The following is a 19,805-nucleotide window of genomic DNA, read 5'->3' on the forward strand; positions in this document are numbered from 1 at the left end:
AAACAACGCCACTGCGAAAGACCAAGTACTAACAAGATTTGTGAAAATAATGAGTTATAACGCGGATCATTGGTGTCTCGTGCCCGAGTGCAATTAAGGGGTTACACGGGTTTCACAGTTTCAAAAAATCGACTTTTTCTTGTTGTCTTATTAATTTCTACAACATTTCGAGAGTTCTTTACTTTATGGCCCAGGAATCGACGATTCAATGTAAGTTACAAAAAAATTTCTTTTCCAGTTTTATTGTTACTCAAAACTTTAAACGCGTTTTTCTCGAAACCGCGTTTTCAAAGTCGGTTGTCAAAAGTTCTCGAAAACTACTCAACCGATCTTGATTAAATTTTACACAGGTCTTCGAAATACAATTCACGAGGACTTGGACGAAGGATTTTTTTTTTCAATCACGACTATTAAAAAAAAAAAATTCTGAGCAAATTTGACCAAAATTTGCATTTTTTTGTAAAAAGGTCTGCCAAAAATCCAATTTTCACTTTTTTTTTCCTTCGTTCAAATTCTAGTTTATGGTCTTAACTAAAACACAAATTTTTTTCCACTTCGGATGATCCTGTCACGAGTTCTACTGTCAAAGCGGACGCACCTTTTTCCGAGGGGTCACCGGAAATGACGTCACAATGGCGGAGTTTCGAATATTTTCCTTTGAAAATTTCAGAAATTTTCTTTCAAATGTGTATCTTAAAACCAGTAAAAAGTTTGAATAAAATATTTCATTTTTTATATTAAAAAAAAATTGTTGAAAACAGACCTTTTTTCCCCCGATTGAACCCATGTAACCCCTTAAGAAAAGTGTAAAAACGCCACAAAAATAGTGGATTCGTCGCCACCATCGACGAGATTTTAATAAAATAAATGATAGAAGTCCACAAACGTGACAATAATTCGTAAAATTTCAAAATAACACAGAACGGACGATCAAAATCTAGATTGTTTACTATCGGAGTGACGTCGCGTTGGAATCCAACATGGCGGATGGCGTTTCAGACATCTGAAAGGCAGATGAAATAAAAAGACGATTTTTCAAATCGAGTTATAAAATTGACTTTGCATTTTTATGAATAAACATTGACCGTTTGCTTTTTACGAAATCTATCATAAACACAGATTTCTTTGATTTTCATACTTTCATACGTAACGTAGACAAAAATTGGATGGACCAAAACCCATGTTTTTCTGATGTCAAAATTTTTGTTACCTTCAAATTCCTTAATCACCCAAATTTTGTGAAAATGCGGAAAAGTCAAAATGTCTCTGAAATCGAGCTCATTTGGCGAGTGCAAGTCAGACTTTGGCCGAAATTCGATGAAAAAAAAGTCTCAGTACCCATCGTTGTGTCAAATCCCCAGCAAAAAATGATCGAGAGAAAAAACCAATTGGAAAATGAAAAAAAATAACGAAAAAAACTGCTTCCAAAATTGTGACGTTGTTACAGAGTGGGAATGATAATTAGGCAGGAAATCAGAGTCGTAATCGATGATCGATTGAACGAAATCGGTCAACGGGTTATAGGAATGCATCCGGTTATTGTACGGGCCGAAACGTGGTGAAAGGAAGAGAGCATCGAAGTGACATTGAGAGGGCCGAGCTGCACACACGTTGTACCTTGGCAGTGATTTCATTTTCGTCACGAAACGATTTCCGAGCGAAGACGCACACGAACATTATGGTTGGCCGAGGTTAGGACTCCCGAGCGATCGAGCCCGCATGAAAAAATAATATTGGAAAAGGAATATTACGAGGAAGGTGGATTCACGCACGACGCACGATAAGATCGTGCGTGAGCCTCCACACGCCGCCGAACAACCTCTTGGCCGATAATCTCCGCTGCGACACGTTTATGTTTGTACACTAAACTGTTGCGTCGCAAAGGAAACGAAAGGAGTGACTCATTCCCATGAATTTGCGTCGTATATTGAGCTTGGGAGTGGCATAAACACAAAATGTGTCTTTAAGCAGCGCGTATTATGTGTAGATTCATAAAGGGCGACTCGCTCGACTCACCGAGTTCCTTTGGGTAATGAATTCTCTTGCAAACTGAGAACATCGAATTGAGAAAGTAAATCTGTGGTATTATCGTTCCCGTGAACCGCGCTTCTCGTCCGCTCTTTTCGAGCCGTCGTTATTAACGAAATGAAAAACGAAGTTTTTACGTCAAGAATCGATCATTCGTACGAAGATGATAAAATGTCGTGCGAGTGTTGAAATGCACTACGATTTCTGTTTCGGAAATGGTCTGTTTCCATAACCTCAAAATTTGAGGTTAATTTTCAATTCGCTTCGATCGAAAGCGAGTTTTGGCGAGTTTCGTCAAAATAAACCGAGCGTGAGAAAAATATTTGCTGTAGGAATTCAGCGGCGTTGATTCTACTTCGAATACGGTCGTTGACGCCAATCCATTTTTTTTTTCACCCAGAATCAATAATACTCGAGATCACTTTTTGAGGTTAACTTTTTAGCCGATTCTTACTTAGTCAAAAACTTGATCGGACTTGAATTCCTGCTTTTGAGAATTTCGATGTAAAAACTATGAAGAAAAAATGTAAAAATAGAAGATTTATGGGGAACGATGCGAGTCTTGAAGGCGGTCCGGAAGAATGAAGATTTCAAATCCATCGTGTCCAATAAAATACGAGACGCCACAAGGCGGTCTCGAATACTCGGCTAATTCGCTTCGGACATCGTCTGTTTTAAAGGTAAAATGCGACCGGAATATTTCGGGCTCGCCAGAGAAGCGTGGGCTCTCCAAAAAGAGCGTTTTTTCCCAGCGCTCGATTACATACCCAAAGGACTAACGATATCCTCACCAAGCTCACCAGTTCGCGGTGTTTGTTGCTTGTTATTGCGAGTATGTCGCTGTCGTCGTTGGCGGGACTGCATGCATGACACAAAGTGTGTAAACCGCTTGTGCGCGCGGGGGTTTCGCTTTCGCGACAGCGAGCAGAGGCTCTCTCTGAAAACGGACACACACATTGCAGCCTCTTTCCACTCCACTCGCCCACCCCCTCCGCCGCCGCTGCGCCGTTGCTCTCTTTCTCTCTCATTGTGGCCGGTTCCGTTGGCAGCAATGGGATCTGCTGCAGCGACGACCTACTTGGCGTACCTCGACCCTTGTGCATTGATTCGATCCGCGAACCCAAATTACATATTCCCAAACGAACCTATATCCACGTACACAACGAACGTACAAAGAGGTACAGAATGTGCACAAAATTTGCTCTGTTCATGACTCTGCATACGGTGCCATTGTAAGTTTATTAGCGATCAACGCGAAACCACGAAATGTCGTTTCCATTTCTCTTTGTCCCAATTGTTCGAACATGCGGCGTTTTTTTCTCGCAATTCTGTTAATTCTTCTCTTCCATTGCTGCAATTAGACGTAATTACGGTTATTTGTGTTGTTCGCAATTTCGGGACTTTGACGAAAGTGTGGTTAGAATTCATTTTTTTTATGATTATCGGTTTGAGGTATTCGAAATTTAGTAACGGAAAATTGGGGAAAACATTTCGTAGCGAAAATTCGTGAAAATTTTTACAAAAGCATTCTCACTATTACAATCATTTTTAAAATAAACTCACAACTTTTTGAATTCCTTTGTGTATTAATTACGGGCTATTGGAATTCAAGTTACCGACCGTTGGTACACAGTTCTCGCGCTTCGAGACAGCTGCCAATGGAAATTTGAGCGAAAACTTTTTTTAGAGTTTCATTAGAAGAAAGCAATTCCCGTGCCGAAATTTACGAAATCAAACAATAATTTAAAACGATAAAAGAACAGGAAGAACAATCTTGAAGAGAATAGAAAAAAAAATGTAAATTTGCGAAATAATCGATCGAATGAGCATAAATCTGGCATGGCCAAGTCTCTACAAATTTACGGAAATAAAAATAGTTTGACCGTTCGAGCTGTGAAAAGCAAGTCAAACATCGAACCCAAATGGATTTAATTGAAGAGTTAAATGTTTTTTTTTTCATTCTCTCTAAAACTCATATTGACGAAAGGAAGGTGAGCCGGTTCTGCAGGATTGTTGACAGAATCGAGGCTGAAGCGTTTACGAATGTCTTTTTGTTCTCCGAAAGGGGGAAAGTTTTCTCTCCGAGTTGCTTAAATGCATTTGGACGATCTTTCTCTGCGTCCATGTGTGTTTGTGTGCAAAGCGTCGAAGAGGCCAGTGAAATATCTCAGGACCTTGTCGTGTCTCGCCGGTAACCGGTATCCGTCGTTTCTCTCCCTCTCGCTCTCTCTCTCTCTCTCTCTCCCCTCATCTTCTTCTGTACTACGAGCGTTGCCAGCAAATGCAATCCGGCAAAAGAGAGACGAAAAAAGGAAGCTAAAAGGGCCAAGGCGTCGAGAGGGACGAGCGAGAAGAGTATGTGCGACTATCAGTGTGCCGTGGGTGAGGGTTTCGAAGAGCATTCGTTTCTGAGCTCTCACGGAAGGAAAGACCCAAGTTTTGTTTCTGTACACAGCCCGACGAGACGTCGGCTAATCGAATCGTTCGTCAAAAACTCTTCGTTTCCTATTTCTGGGTGGGCCATTCGAACGGACGGCTGTCAGACTAGACGTCCGCCATTTTGGAAGGAACATGGTTCGAATTTGAGGAAAAATCGTTGGACTGTCGCGGTTACTTTTTTCCGCCAGATTTCATCAAAAGAAACTCGAAAATATGCTTGGACGTTCGTACCCTAAATCTGAAAGAACATTCCGAAATTCTTTCGGAATCGAACAAAACTGATAAAAAAATTCAATTTTTTCCTTTTGCTATTTTCGTTGGTTCAATTTCGGGTTTTGACTTTCGAAGCTACAATGGCGTCGTAATTATAACAATATTTAGTAACAGATGCAAAAGTTGTGGCAATAAATTTCATGGTAACCTCTCCGAAGTACGAAATCTGAATGGTAATAAAATGAAGTTATGTCGCTTCGGCACAACACGATCTACGTTAAACTGGACGGTTTGTTTTCAGTTCGTTTTGTGTATTCGCGCTTCGTGATGGACGGCGGTAGAGGCGAGAAAAGCGAGGGCGAACGAAGGGCGAACGAGGGGCGCAGGGAGAACGAAAACAAAAATAGACTAATGTCTGGTTTCAAAAACTGCGAAGCGTCCATTTTGTTGATAACCCAAGTAGGAGAGGCACTGTGAAAGTCCGTTAGCGAGTCACGGACGGTATCGGACTGTACTCGAAATTTAAAAAAACATTGCAAGTGCACGCGATATTCCGGACACCCCAACCAAGTATTTGCTGCCCGTTTCTCTCTCGTGTACTATCCTACATCTCTTCTCCCTCGCTCCGCCCGCCCCTCCCAGCGCCTCCTGGAGTATAAATATTCAACGAAGTGAGGTTTATTACCCGAGAGTCGACCATGAAAACGAATAGAGAATCTAAGCGCGAACGCCTCGCCATCTTGCGGTTGAATCGAATAGCTTCGTTACCTGTTGGCTGATACGCGCAATTCGAGTTGCATTCCGAAAGGTCGATACTTTTGGAATTTGAATTATTCCGATGAACGGTTAAAATTTGACTTTTTTGTGCTCAATTTAATAAAATAATGACAGATGACAGAATAATTAATTGTTTATTTCTTTAACTCCGAATGCAAATTCGAAAAAACATGAAAATTCTAACCAAAAAATTGTCGTAATTTATCAAAACATGATCAATTGTACGAGCGGATTTTATATTTCAATGAGTGAAAAAAAAAAAATGTTTAGAGCATTGGATGAAGCGTGAGTATGCGATTAATTTGCTAGTCGTCGACGCGTCGTTCAATTATTCGAGAATATCGAGTCGCAAAAGGTCTCGGGGTCAGGGGACAACACGCGGGAGAGAAAGAACGAGAGCTCGAGCATCAGAGACTCGAAAGACTTTTGCCGAGCACTATGTGAAACGTACAGTGAACGGCAATTGTCGGTTCTCCATATGTATGCATGTTTATGTGTGCGCGGCGTATCTGTGTTGTGTAAAACGTGCTCTATGGGCGCCATCGCACGGACGGTGAAGTATTATTACAGTGCGAGCGCGGATTTCCTTTCTCGTACATACGTCGTAATGCACGAATCGACGAAATATACAGGCTTTGTACCGCCACGGGAAGGGAAAATCCTCCGAGCATCCAACTCTCGTCGCTCTTGCTTTAAGAGCACCGGAGAAGCCGCGGTACAATCATCGGATTAATCACTCGGGAATGTAACCGCTCACGTAGAAAGACGAAAGTCTATCCTCACATTCGCGTTCATACACACCGCTGGCTTTTTATGTGTACGCGGAGTGTACAAGCCACAACAACAAAATTGCATATCTCGACGGTACTTTCTTGCGTCCCCACCCGCCCAAAGTCACGAAGAAAGGACTGGCAGAAACTCCCTTCAGAGAGCGCTCCGAAGCTCTGCATTTTTCATTTCTCAATTATTCGTCCCAAAATTCAATAATCTCGAGCAAGATTCTCGGTTAATTATGTCTTTTATTCAAGATTTAAAAATGAGCGTTTCAATAATCGATCTATTCCGATTGGATCGACGGTCCGACTTTTCTGTTTCGCAGAACATAACCTCAAAACGTCAAAAAATGGCGGCGTTAGAAATCGCTCGGAGACGATAAATCCAACAAAATACGATTACCTAAAAAATCAAAATTTATTGAAAATACAGTTTGAACGATTTCGAGCACGTCGGACCCACGGTTTTTTCTACGTTGTACGAAATAACTCGAAAAAATTCTTCCACAGGATTTACCGGAAAAAAAAAGAATAAAGACGTTTTGTATGAATTTCTGAAGGTGTAGTTCTCCGGTAACGCGGCGAGAGAGTTTGCAAACGATACAGCAACGCTATACCTTTGTGAAAAGGACGAGGAAGATCCTCCGCGTTGCTATTCGATCTTTTACAAGCGAGAGCAGCTCTCCGGTTAACGTATAGCGAAAGAGGGGAGGAGGAACGCCGACGAGAAGAATATGTAGGAAAGCCAGCAGCCAGGAAAGACGACATCGTTGCTGGTGTGCTGCTGCTGCTGGGCCATTGTGCAGAGCTTGCCGTTTCATCCAAGGTTATAAACTCCAGCATATAAAACGTACACGCACGTTCATCTCGCCCTTCTTTTCCTCCCTCTTTCTTTCGACTTCTCTCTTTCTCAGTGTGTTTGCGTGATTCTGTGCTTCGTGTTATTTTAATGTGGATCTTCCTCGGACTACTGAAATGTTGCATCCCTGAGCTAGAGGGCTACGAAATTAATCATCGTTATTTCCGGATGTAGGTGCTCGAGCTTTTTCATTAAATCCTTCGACCCTTGAGTTATTTCGACTGACATTTTTAACCCTTGTACTGCGCGAGTGTTGTTGATTTGGGCAAGTCCGAGAGGCACATTCCGCGATGAAAAAATTGGAAAAATTCGCCTACCGAATGTCGTTTTTTCGAAATTTTTTGGCCTCTTTGAATTTCCAAGATTATTTTCTCCCTCGATTTTTCTTTATCGTAACACAATTCTCTGAACTTCACCGAGGGTTAAAGTTCAGGTCGAGAAGGCGCGAGCCTGAGCGTCTGTAAAACTTGAGATTCACGAAAGGATCGTCTTTTGAGTTGTTCCGAGGCTGCGCTAGACACATTGATGCAGAATTGCTCGTGCACGAAAAGTTCCTGCCGCGAAACACATGGAGAGTTTTAAGGGGGGGGGGGGGGGGGGGGGGAAAGAGGAAAAAGGTATAGTTCGGTCGAAACGAAGCGCGAGTCTGCAGAGTCCATCGAGAATTATTATGACCACGATAATAATAATAATAACAACGAAAATACCTCTCTCGTGCGAGTGCTCGAGTCTCGTTCGAGATGGCGGTACTCGAGAGACTCTGTGCATTCTCTCATTCTTCTTTACATCGTTTTTTCCTCATATTCATGGTTTTCTTTTTATTTATTTCTCTATCGTGTTTTCTATACCCTCGTCCTTAACTGAGTTTTGACGTTTATGGGCATGGGGGATCGTGTGCGAGAACGATTACTGCGCATCCATTCGAGCTTCACTCGCGCGCGCGCGCGTTTATTACGCGGCTAACGCGCTCCACCACAGCGCGTTATTTTATCTTTGCATAATATCTGTGTGATGCAGTCGATGACCACACGACCGTGCCACGATCCAATGATAACAAAGAATATTTTTCTCTATTATTTATTTTTTATGCACTTCATGCGACTCCGCAATAATTTGTGCAAAATTCTACTAATTCGTGAAAAGCTTACGAATTTTAATCGTGCCGCGTCGTTTCACGAGCTCTAAAAGCGTTGTTTGAAAATTGAATTTTTATGACACGTTCGATTTCATTCGTTCAAAACATATTTGTAAACGATCTTGAAATAAGTATTTGCTTCGACAGAAAAAAGTTTTCATATTTCTTGTTTTTCACATTTTTAGGACTAATCACGTGTTTTCTTGTTTCATTTCTGCAGCACAGAAATTTCGTGTTTGAGCAGTCTGCATGGAGTTATGAAAAAAAAAAAACAGTTTAGCTGTGGAATAAATAATAATGAAAAATCACGAATCCTGCACTGATTTTGGAGAAACAAGATTGTACTGGCTCCAAAGTTGAAAAAAAAAAGAAAATTTTTTTTTATCAAAAAATTTATTGCAAAACTGTGCGTGGGAAATTGTCTTTCCTACAGCAATTTTGCTTGCGCTTCATTACGCGAGTTTATTTTGATTATTCTTTGTATAATTTTGCGTTTTATTTAGCATTATTTTGCATTCTATCATACATTCAGTTGTGTCTTTTTTGCTTTCTTATTTTTTATTTTGATCACTCGCTATTATTCTTGTATTTTGTTTTGCGTTCTATCTTTTGTTTGCTCGTTTGTCTATTTTTTTTTGTTTAATTTTGATTTTGCGTTTTATTTAGCATTATTTTGCGTTCCACGATAGTTGCGTATTTTTTTGCATGTTCATTTTTATTTTTATCACGCTCTATTATTCTTGAATTCTTTTTTGCATTTTATGATACGTTTGTCTGCGTATTTTTTGCTTTCTTATTTTTTATTTTGTTCATGCGCTATTATTCTTGATTTTTGTTTTGCGTTCTATTTTTTGTAGTATGCTCGTTTATTTATTTATTTTATTTTGATTTTGCGTTTTATTTAGCATTATTTTGCGTTCCACGACAGTTGCATTTTTTTTTTATTTTCATTTTTATTTTTATCATGCTCTATTATTTTTGAATTCTTTTTTGCATTTCATGATACGTTTATCTGCGTATTTTTTGCTTTTTTATTTTAAATTTCGATTATGCGTTATTATTTTTGAATTTTGTTTTGCATTCTATTTTTTGTTATAGTTTGCGTTTCTATTTTCATTTTGGTTTTGATTATACGCCTTTGTTCTGTGCTTTTTTTCATTCCATTTTTTGTCATACATATATTTTTTAATATTATTTTATTTTCGTTATTTTTTCTTCTCTTCTGTGAATATTTTATTTGTTAATTTTCATTCGCCCCATGGCACTCCGTGGGCACAAATAAAATGAAACGAAAAATTGTGAAATATTTTTCTACTGATACTTTGAGTACTCCGTACAGTCGTCGAGTTGCCATCGGATTGATGAAACTCTTGAAATTTCCTGGACCATCGAAACACGTCGCAAATCTTGCGAGGGAATCGATTCCCACTTAAGGTTGATCCTCTGCGACAGCCCCAACCAAAAGTTATGTACTGTCTGCATATTAAAAGGCTCGATAATTCGTTCGGATCGTAATCAATAACTTTGTAAAGAGCCTATATACGTACTCGGTGCCAGCAGATATAGTACAAATATCATTTGCTTTCGTAAAATTTATTCTAAAAGTATTTTTGATCCGACATCGTGAGTAAATTTTTTGACGGAACTATCCAGGTTACGCTTCAATACACAGAAAAGGTTGTCTATACAGACGACATTCGCTTGTTCGCTTGCAAAATATATCGTATGCAGCCTAAACCTTGGTACTTCTCGAGGCTATATCTGTCAAACTAGATGGTCAATCACCTTGATTTTTTTTCACAATATCTGTGATATCCTGCTCTAGCTCCTCCTCGTTTTTTATAAACTTCCTAATTTTAGTACTAGCGGTAGAATTAATAATGTGCCGTTTGCTCATGCATGGTCCATATGTTACGTGTTAATTGAGTCAACTTCGATTACATATATCTCGGGTTCGGGATGGTGAAACTTGTTAAAATTTTATAGAGGTGTTGTTCATATGTTAAACAATGCGTATGCCAAATTTAAATAATTTCCTAATTTAACTGTCTCGTGGAGGAACCACCTTAATCGATTCCACAGTCACCGGACATCTTCGATTTTATTTCTTTTTCTTTTGTTGGCACTCGGAGATATTAATTTGCTCATCGAGCCGAGGTAATTGGAGCATCCGTTTTATCGCGACGAGCGGATTTCTATCGTTCCTTCGACTTTTGAATGCTGCTGCTACTGCGTCGATGAAAAACGCAATATATTTGCCGTGTCCTCGCTGATTACGAACATCTGTAGTTTTCTCGCTGATTCTACAGCGCACTCAAAGAGAGATGCTCGCTATGTTTATTCCCTATCGCTAATCTGACTCGTGTTGCGCTCTTTCAAGCCAATAAAGATTGCGGTGGGCCGAGGTGAATTGTCGCACCGAATGCATACGAGATACGGCCCGAGCGAGCTTCCGATTTGACCACGATCATTTGTTTCTTTAACGAGCAATTAATGATCCGCGAATTTCAAAGCAAACACATTTTTTTCCATTATTTTTGAGCTTTTCTATAGCTTTTGGCAATGCCTCTGATTCGATTAATTTTCGATTACGAATGACGTTTAATAGACAAACAAAATGCGAATATTTTTCATCAATAAAAATCGTAATTCAATCGATCGAATTGGTGGAAAAAAACTCGCAATTTTAAGGAGACACAGCAAAATGTGAAAGGCGAAAGAAACGATTCCTAAAGAAAAACTTGCTTGCCCCTTTGTAAAACATAACTCAATCCTACAACTTCTCATTCTCACTGAAAAACCGAAACTCTTGGGATTTTCCCGACATTCGATACGAGAGTACTACCAAACTGGGACAAATTTATTTTTCCTTGAACTTTCGAGAGCTGTCGCGTTATTTTTCGAGGATGTACGAAGCTGAGCGGGGAGCTCGGGGACACGAGCTTTCGCAACAATGTGAGAGGGAATTTGTGCGATATCCCTGAAGTGCAACGACTCCACAGATCTCAATTTTCCAAAAAATGATTTTTCTCATTTTACTAAATTGTAAAAACGCACGTGATCATTTATTTATTCAACGTTTTCCGTCAGTTTTTTTTCAAAGCCATCAAATTATTTGTTGAAAATGAAAATCGGATTTTTTTGTATGAGAAAAAACTTTGGTGAATATTTTTACAGTACTTACTTTTCTTAAAAACATGCCAAATCATTTTTCAAGTATCTTGATTAGTAAAAAATTGGACCGCGATTAATTTTAGGGAGTTAAAAATGTTATTAAAAATTTTCTTTTTAAATGTGAAAAAATATCGTGAGGGGACGTAGGATAATCAAAATACGAAATAAGGAAGAAGTTCCGGACCCGCCCAACGATTCCGCACACACGTCGAATATTGAATGAATGGTTAGAGTGGCTAAGAAAATAAAATTTCGTTCATAAAAACAAAATTCTGTTTTTTTTTACCTCCCCCACTCTTAAAATTAATCTCAATACAATTTTCCATCAATATTACACGTTGCGAAAAATATTGGAGCCATTTTTCATTGATAACAATAGCGAAGGAACTGAAATTTCATTCGGATTTTTTCAAATTCGTTTTTTTCCGATCTTTCCATCTTCCCCCTCCCTAAAATTAACCCCCATATAATGTTATATTGATAATAATCCCGAAAAGAAATTTTAGGACGTTACCAAAAGTAAGTATTGTAAATGTTTAGCAAAATAGTTTATTCCTTTTTTTCTCATAGAGGAAGCTGTGATGATGAACATTTTTTTTTCCAGTTTTCAATGTCAATGTGCTCAAAATGCCCCAAAACATCGAATAATCATATCTAGAAAAAATGTCTAAATGTGTGTGTGTGTGTATGTTAAGACACTGCAAAATTCAAACACTTATAACTCGTAAACGATTTGAGATACAGGGCTACCGTTTTGCACAGATGTTGATCTATACAAGCTCTTCGTTCTTTGATGATTTTGTCAGAATTTGTAAAAAAATACGAATCCTACGACGTTTTGAAATTTTCAAAAAAAGGGTGTCGACGCTCTAACTTCCGAAAACTTTAAGATTTATTACTGATTTTTTTTTTTTATAAATAGATTATCATAATGGGAAGGTTGGTATTGAATTTGGGAAATATCAGTTGAGCGCTTTGAATTTTACGATTTTTGTAATTTTACGAAAATACGAGTTTTTCGAAAAATCGTCTAACCGCTTTAATTTTTGGAAATTTTGCAAGATATCGTGTACAAGTCTTCCTCTATACTTTCCAGCAAAGTTGTCGGAATTATTTAATTTCAATGTAAATAGGAAAAACGATGAAAATTGAAAGTTGCAAACTGTTTTTTCTGATAGGCTCGTCATTCAGTTTTAGGAGCAGTATACAAGCCTAAAAAAGTAACAAATTATTTTCTCAAGCTTTCAGAACAATGCTGAAAGCTTCCTCTACGAGGAAGCCAAAAAGAAAAATATAGCACCTCACAGAGTAAGCTTTGAGCATCGTGCATCTTGACCATCTTGAAGAAGCAGTTTCCAAATTCTAATTTTCACCATTTTTTTTCAGAAAGATCGATCCAAAAGTTCGCATTTTTTTCGAGAGAGTATTGATCGCTCATGTTTGTTGAATTTTTCCGAGGATTTGGTTTTACGTTACACGCCGTGTGTTTTCGGTCGTACGCGAATTATCCGATGGAACAGAAGCTCTCGTGATCCTTCGTGCCTCTCGCATTTTCGTCTACGTCCATGGAAAGCTTTCCTCGGTTTTGCGGTCGATACGAATTTCGCTCAGGTACCCAGGTACACAGCAGGGGGGAACGAGGAGCATGCGAGGAGGCTTTTCGTGTACATGAGAAGTTCCTGACACTCGGGAATGGCGTGGCAAAGCCAGCTTTCGCGTTGGTATACCGACCCGAAACCCCATCCCCGTCGCTCGTTTCAATGCGTCCGAAATTCTCCGTTACGCGTACACACTGACGATGCGAGGAGGCGCGCTTCGGTGGACAATCGAGTATGAAATAATGCAATCGTTACCGACAGCGACCGGTGGTGTGCGGAAACATTTTTTCCCCCGAGGACAGTACTTGGATGGGTGACCGCTTGAACGTGCACCGGTTTATCCGAGAGTTTCTCGAGCCAACGGAGCCTCGGTAAAACTGCGACCGCCTGTATCGGCCGAGTTTTGTCCAGTTACCCTGGGCCTGAGGCTACTGCGAAAAAGTGGGCTCAAAAGGGCGGGGGGCGAGCTCGTTAAGGAGTTTCGGTACAAAAGTCAAAATATTAAGAAATTGATCAAATTTGGTGATAATGTTCTTCAACATCAAGTGCGAAAACACAAATTTTTTCAAAATTTTCTTCTACTTAGTTATCGAGTAATTACGCATTAAAGCAGATTTCTTATGCCCGGAATGTATACCTATATATATGGAAACGCTATGCTTATACACGTAAACTTTAGTGATCAATTACTCGATAACTGTGTAGAAGAAAAATCTTAAAAAATTTGTATTGTCAAATTTGGCACTAAAGAATATGTTCACCAAATTTTATAAAATTCTAAACTTTTTGAAATTTTTTATGTTTTTAGCATGGTTTAGCATGGCAACATTGTATCGCCTGTACCGAAACTCCTTAATTCATTCTGGCAACAATCCCGAGGCAAGTCGAGCCTCGATCGAGTTTTCGGTCACCGAAGAACGACAAAAGAGTCAGAAAAAATCGCAACGCGCGTCACAATTCACAGGAAAAAAATATCAATTTTTCACGCTCCGAAAATATTTGTGAAAGTAGGAAAATCCAAAAAGAAAATATAATTGAATAAGGAAAATAAAAATTCATTTGATAGGGTGACGCAAAAAATCGATTTTTTTCTCCGAGCTCCAACGAAAATTGTCAGCACATTAAAAAAAATAATTTTCTTCAAATTTTAGACGAAAAGACAATTTTTGCTTCGCCCTTTTTGAGAAAAAAAAAAAAACAGGAAAAATGCATCTGAAATTTTGGGAAAATCACTTTTTTTGAGAAAAATAGTAAGAATTACTATGCTGCCATGGTATTGGGGTTCTATATCGCCCATTTTGGAGGTTTTTACCAAAAATATTGTAATTTCCAAGTCAATTCTGAATGAAAATTTTTAAATTGCGTATTTTGCTGTGAGGAAGGTTTAAACTGTGCTATTTTTTCCTACATACTTCACCAAGGAAACGTTGTAAAATTTATGTTGACTCGATGATGAACTGCGTCAAGTAGAATTATTATACCGTTTTGCTATGCTTAGTACTGTTTTCACAATTGAAATTTACACTTGAACATAGTAAAATTTGAGGAGCTCGAAGGGTGGGGGTCAAATGTTGGAATGACTAAAATTTGGAACAGCTAAAATCTCGAGTTTATAAACTTCGAATGATAATATGGAGACAGATAGATTCGACTAGAGCTTTGAATGCTGAAAATAAATAAAGCAGAAACTGCAAGGTTCGAAGAACGTTTACGTCGAAAATAGAATGTAACAATCGCCCATAGGACGATGACTAAAATATCGATTTTTCGAAAATTCGACTATCACTCCTTCGATTCATAAATTACTACAGTCAGCGATACTGTGAAAATTCACAATTTTGAAATTATAATAACGAAAGACCAAATATTAATGAGGTTGAAATACTGAAGCACCGAAAAGTCGAACAGTCAAAATAGAGAAACGTTAGAAAGTCGATCGATCAAAATAAAGAAATTCAGTGGAGAGCTCCAAATGCACGCGTCTCACTCACTCACTTACTCAGACCGGTGATCTCCAATTTTAAACATCGCCATTTTGACAATTACTCTCCATTTTGAATTCGAAAATATGAACTTTTGACATTCGGATGGTCTGTTAAAATTGCATTCGAAATGAAAACTATTGAAATATATATTTTCGGGTAAATACGAATTCAAAGAAGAAATCTTTGATTAAACACGCAATCTGCTGAATAGTCGATCGGGAATAAGAATTTCGAATTACTTATTTTTCTCAAAACTGATATCACAACTTTTAAAATTTCGAAATATCCCACCCGGCTCGAACACAAAAATCGATCATACGCCAAAGTGTTTAGAAATTTACTATGGTAAATAACAGAATTTCATTCGTGATTGTACGATAATATACCGGTATACATGTGTACCGATGTATTTATTTTGACATCACACATCAGTTTTCATCGAGTCGATTCACAAAAAATTACTATGCATGTTCCTAAGAATTTTTAAATATTATGATATAGAACCCTACTTCTATGGCAGCATAGTAGTTTTTAGTGAAATTTTCTCTCCGTGTACTTAATCTCAGTATTCCAAGAATAATTGAGCTCGAGTGAAAGAATGACGCTGAAGTTTCCAACGTTGGAGTCCAACGAAATGATCGAAAAAACTCTCCAACAATTCCAGTAATTCTCCTATTTTGTTCCCTGCCAAATTTGCGATTCGTAGTTTTTCAAGCTGCACCAACGATTCGTAAAATAAAAAATTCAGGGTGTCTAATTTTGACCAGAACAGAAATTTCATGACTTTTAAGGCTTTTTAAGTCAAGGAACAGGAATTTTTCATGACTTTTCTTATGGTTCTGATACTTTTTATTCATCTTTTAATTATAAAAAAAATCAATAAAAATAACAAAGAAATGATATTTTATTTTGAAATAAAGAATCTTTTTTTCTCACAAACTATTCATTCGATATTCGTTTTTATATCGATGATGAGTATTGACGAACCAGACATTGTCGCCACCCCGCGAATTTTGAAATCATGTTGAAGAAAACCAAAAAATCGACAATGACAATGAGCGTTGCAGAGATCTTAAAAAATCAGGTTGTTTCGTCATTTTTCATGACATTTAATGATTTTTTCAGGTCCGAATGTAATTTCATGACATTTAAGAATTTTCATGACTTTTCAGGTGGTTAGACACCCTGAAATTGGTGAATTACAAACGTTTTTTTCGTTCATTTCGTTGGACTCCAACGTTGGAAACTTCAGCGTTGTGTGAAAGAGAAGGGTGAACGAGATTCGTAATGCCATCCGATTCCGTTGAAGATTATAATTAAACGTCACAGGTCTGAAAACAGCGATTTCGAACTTGCTATTGAACAGGGAGTTTCTATCGTTGTCATTATCATTGTGATCACAGTGCTTGTACAGCCCTTGTTAGAGCGTCACTATTGTTGTTATTATGAAAGTTATTAGATAAGCCTGCAGTGCGAGGTTATTCCCTCTGGCAAGGTTATTCACTCCGCACCCTCGGTAAAGGCTTGGGGTAGGTCAGCCAACTGGTCGCACGTAGTGAACGACACCCTTAATCGCAAGCAGGGCCGATAGGACGAAAAATGTGGGCCGATTCGAGTGGAATTGTGAGGAGCGAATTATGGAATTGGTGAGATGAATTTTTCGTTAGAAAAATTATTGAGGGGGATAATTTTTTCGCGGAAATACGGAGATAAAGAGAAGGTTTGTATGGGCGCTGAAAAAAAGCACGTTGCCGAGGAGCGCGGAGGGAAAAAAATGGAAAAAGTAAACAAAAAACAGTACGGGCGAAACGGTCGCTTCCGAACGTACAATAATGAGGATTGAGGTACACCGAGGAAAAGGAAAATTGTGAATTGTAGTTACGGGGAGCACCGGAACGAGAGAAATAAAAAATAAAAAGAAGAGGTCGATGTACCGAGTTTTACGCACACACTTCCGCCAGAGCGTCGCGATGGGTCACGAGAATACTGGAGGAAAAAAAGAGGCGGGAAGGAAAGGGATGCTTTACTGTGTACAACGATTATTTTTGTATCGGCGCGCATTCAACTTCCGGCATTTTCTACGACAAGCTCACGTGTTTATTATCGCAACGGAAAATATCGGAAACTCCGATCAGCGTAACTGCATCAATCAAAATGGTGTTATAATACGTCGTACGTTTGTTATGCGCTTAGATAAAAAAAATGGACATCGATAACACGCGCATATTGCGAACACACTCGACTTTCATTGTACGAATGTCGAAGCCTATCGATTGCTTGAGTTGAGCTCTACGAGCTGAGCGAACTCGATGGAAAACGCGGATATTACACAGGGTCGAAGGGTTTGTCGAACGTGTCAAAATCCCACGTTCAATGTGCACGGAAAAGTACTAAATTTCCTGTCCTAAACCTGCTCGTCAAAGTCTCGTACAGTTTCGGCTTCTCTCGTTGTCCAACGACCAATTTTCAATCGTGTCCATTTTAATTGGTAATTTCCCTCGTTCCCTTGAGATTGTTTAATCCCGTATCGGATAATCGGACTGTGACGAATTAACAGGAATTCCATTTCGTCTGTTAATCTGTCACTTTCTTATTTCGACGCGCGTCGAACGTTACGCGAGTGCAAACAGAGGTTAGGGCTTCCCAACGTTTTTTGTATCGAGTGTTGAATTTTTATTTACAAGCTTAGTTTTCCAAGTCTCAACATTACGATTTTTCTTGTTAATATTTTTTGAAAAAAGTTCGAACCGAGCCAATATTCCGTGCGAGTCAATTGACACAGTGCTCTCGTTTTTTTAACATCGAGTTCTTATTTTCAACGCAACAGGACACTGAACAATGAGAATCGAAGTCAGCGTAAATTTAAATAGAAAACAAGATCGATTTATTTAAAAATTTACAAGGAGAAAAAAAAGGGATGAAAAAATCAGTTGAAACGTTATTCTGAACATCGCGACGGATGGTAGATGGGGGGGGGGGGGGGGGGTAAAAGGAAAGGATGAAAGTTTACGAGAAGAGCGAGACGAGAAGCGTGCGAGCATTTATTTTGCACAAACAACGAGCAGTGGCGTCGTTGTCGGGGAATAGAGAAAATAGGAAAGAGGCAGCGATTGAGAGGGGTCAGAGGAAGAAGAGAGGGCGAACGCAGATCTACGGACTTGCGAGTAACAAAAAAAAAGCAAATGAGAGAAAAAAAATAGAAAACAACGAAGGGAAGCGCGGTGGGGGGCTTTACGTTGACGAGCCGAGACGACAGAGGGGGCGAGGGAGGCCTAGGGAGAAGGCAGAGATGGCGTCGCGAGAGCGTCAGAGAGAGCGAGAAAAAGGAAAAAAAGAAGGGGGAAGAATTAAACCGGCAAGATGGCTGCCAAAACGCACCGGAGCGCCGCCTGGGGAGAATTTTTTTTCTATTGCCGCCGTGAGCGTGAAATAAATTTTCCATCGACTCTCCTCTCGGACCCTTGGCGACGTGAAAACTCTTGTTACTTTTTTTCTCTCTTTTACTCTCATGTTGCACCTCTCGCGGATTCCAACATTTCGCGAGTCTAATTCACAAATGAGAATTCAAACGTTTTAGACTTGTGTGTTGCGAAATACACAAAGAAATTATTTACTTATTCAAATTATACTTTTACGTACGTCACTAATGTCGCTTTTCCACTTTTTATCATCGCTTAACTACTTCGTTTCTGCTGTGAACTACTGCATTATTTAAATTTTCTAGTTTCAGTATTATCATTTTCAAACTGTTGTGTGATCACCATAATTCGATGACCGATTGTGGGCCAATGTTATTATTTTTATTCAATACACTTCGAGCCTCTGCTCATCTCCATTTCAAACACAATGTTCATTGTAACTCAATTTTCAAAACAATTTTAGGTTTACTCGCATTTCAATGTTGATATTGTCCTATCAAATTATATTTTCAATATTTGTTTACACTAAAATGATAATAGCAATATTTCCCTTTTCGAACTACAAGATACTTTCCAATTACTTCTAAAATAAAATATGTCAATGTGCCTCGTTCCGCTTAATAATTGTGTCTATTCGCACTAAATATTGTAAAACTACAAAATAAAGAGATCTTTTAAATGTCCGTATGCATTTGCAAAAATTACATTTGACATAATTTGGACAAATATATAGGTGAAATCTTTAAATTTCAGGAGTCTCGAACGACGGCTGCTTGTTATTCAGAAAAAATGTTGGAAAAAGCTTTTGTTCTTCCATTTCCATATAATGAAACTCAATAAAGTATCTTATATTGTACCAAAATTTCTAGCACGTTCAGTTGACACGTAGCAATCATTTGACAATGCCACTGTCGAAAGGTATGACTGGGAACATTTCGAACTTAACTTTTGTCGAGTTTATCAATGTTGGCTGATAATAGACTAACGACAAGCGACAACTGATACTAGAGCATGTAGGCAATTTACAGTTTGTACTAGCTGGAACAATTCCAAAAGTCTGTTAATTTTGAAATCAAAATTTGTCATCTGCTCTCTTAGAGTATTTCTTGAGTTGAGATTTTTAGGACAGGTAAAAAATATTGAATCGCACAGGAGTTGGGGACGATAAAAAACTTGAATTTATTGCAATGCCATGAAAAGCAAAGCTCTCATTTATTTTTGTTTTGAAACATTTTTTGACTGTCCAAAGAGGAATATGAAGTTTCAACACTCACAATATTAAGAATAGAAATTTTGATTTTAAGAATGTTTAAGACTTAATAGACCTGCCCCTTAAACCACACCATTTTAACACACACAGCCATTGCTGCCACCATACGGAACCTCGAAAAAAAAAAACGTATAT

General features: G+C 38.6%; 1 protein-coding gene across 4 annotated transcripts in view; it reads right to left on the minus strand.

Annotated features, from left to right (window-relative positions):
• The window catches only part of upSET, a 40,729-nt gene that overhangs the window by 20,188 nt on the left and 736 nt on the right, over positions 1 to 19,805 (minus strand). The gene's annotated exons all lie outside the window — the stretch shown is intronic.

This window comes from Venturia canescens, chromosome 1 (genome assembly GCF_019457755.1).
Source record: "Venturia canescens isolate UGA chromosome 1, ASM1945775v1, whole genome shotgun sequence".
NCBI classification, from domain to species: domain Eukaryota; kingdom Metazoa; phylum Arthropoda; class Insecta; order Hymenoptera; family Ichneumonidae; genus Venturia; species Venturia canescens.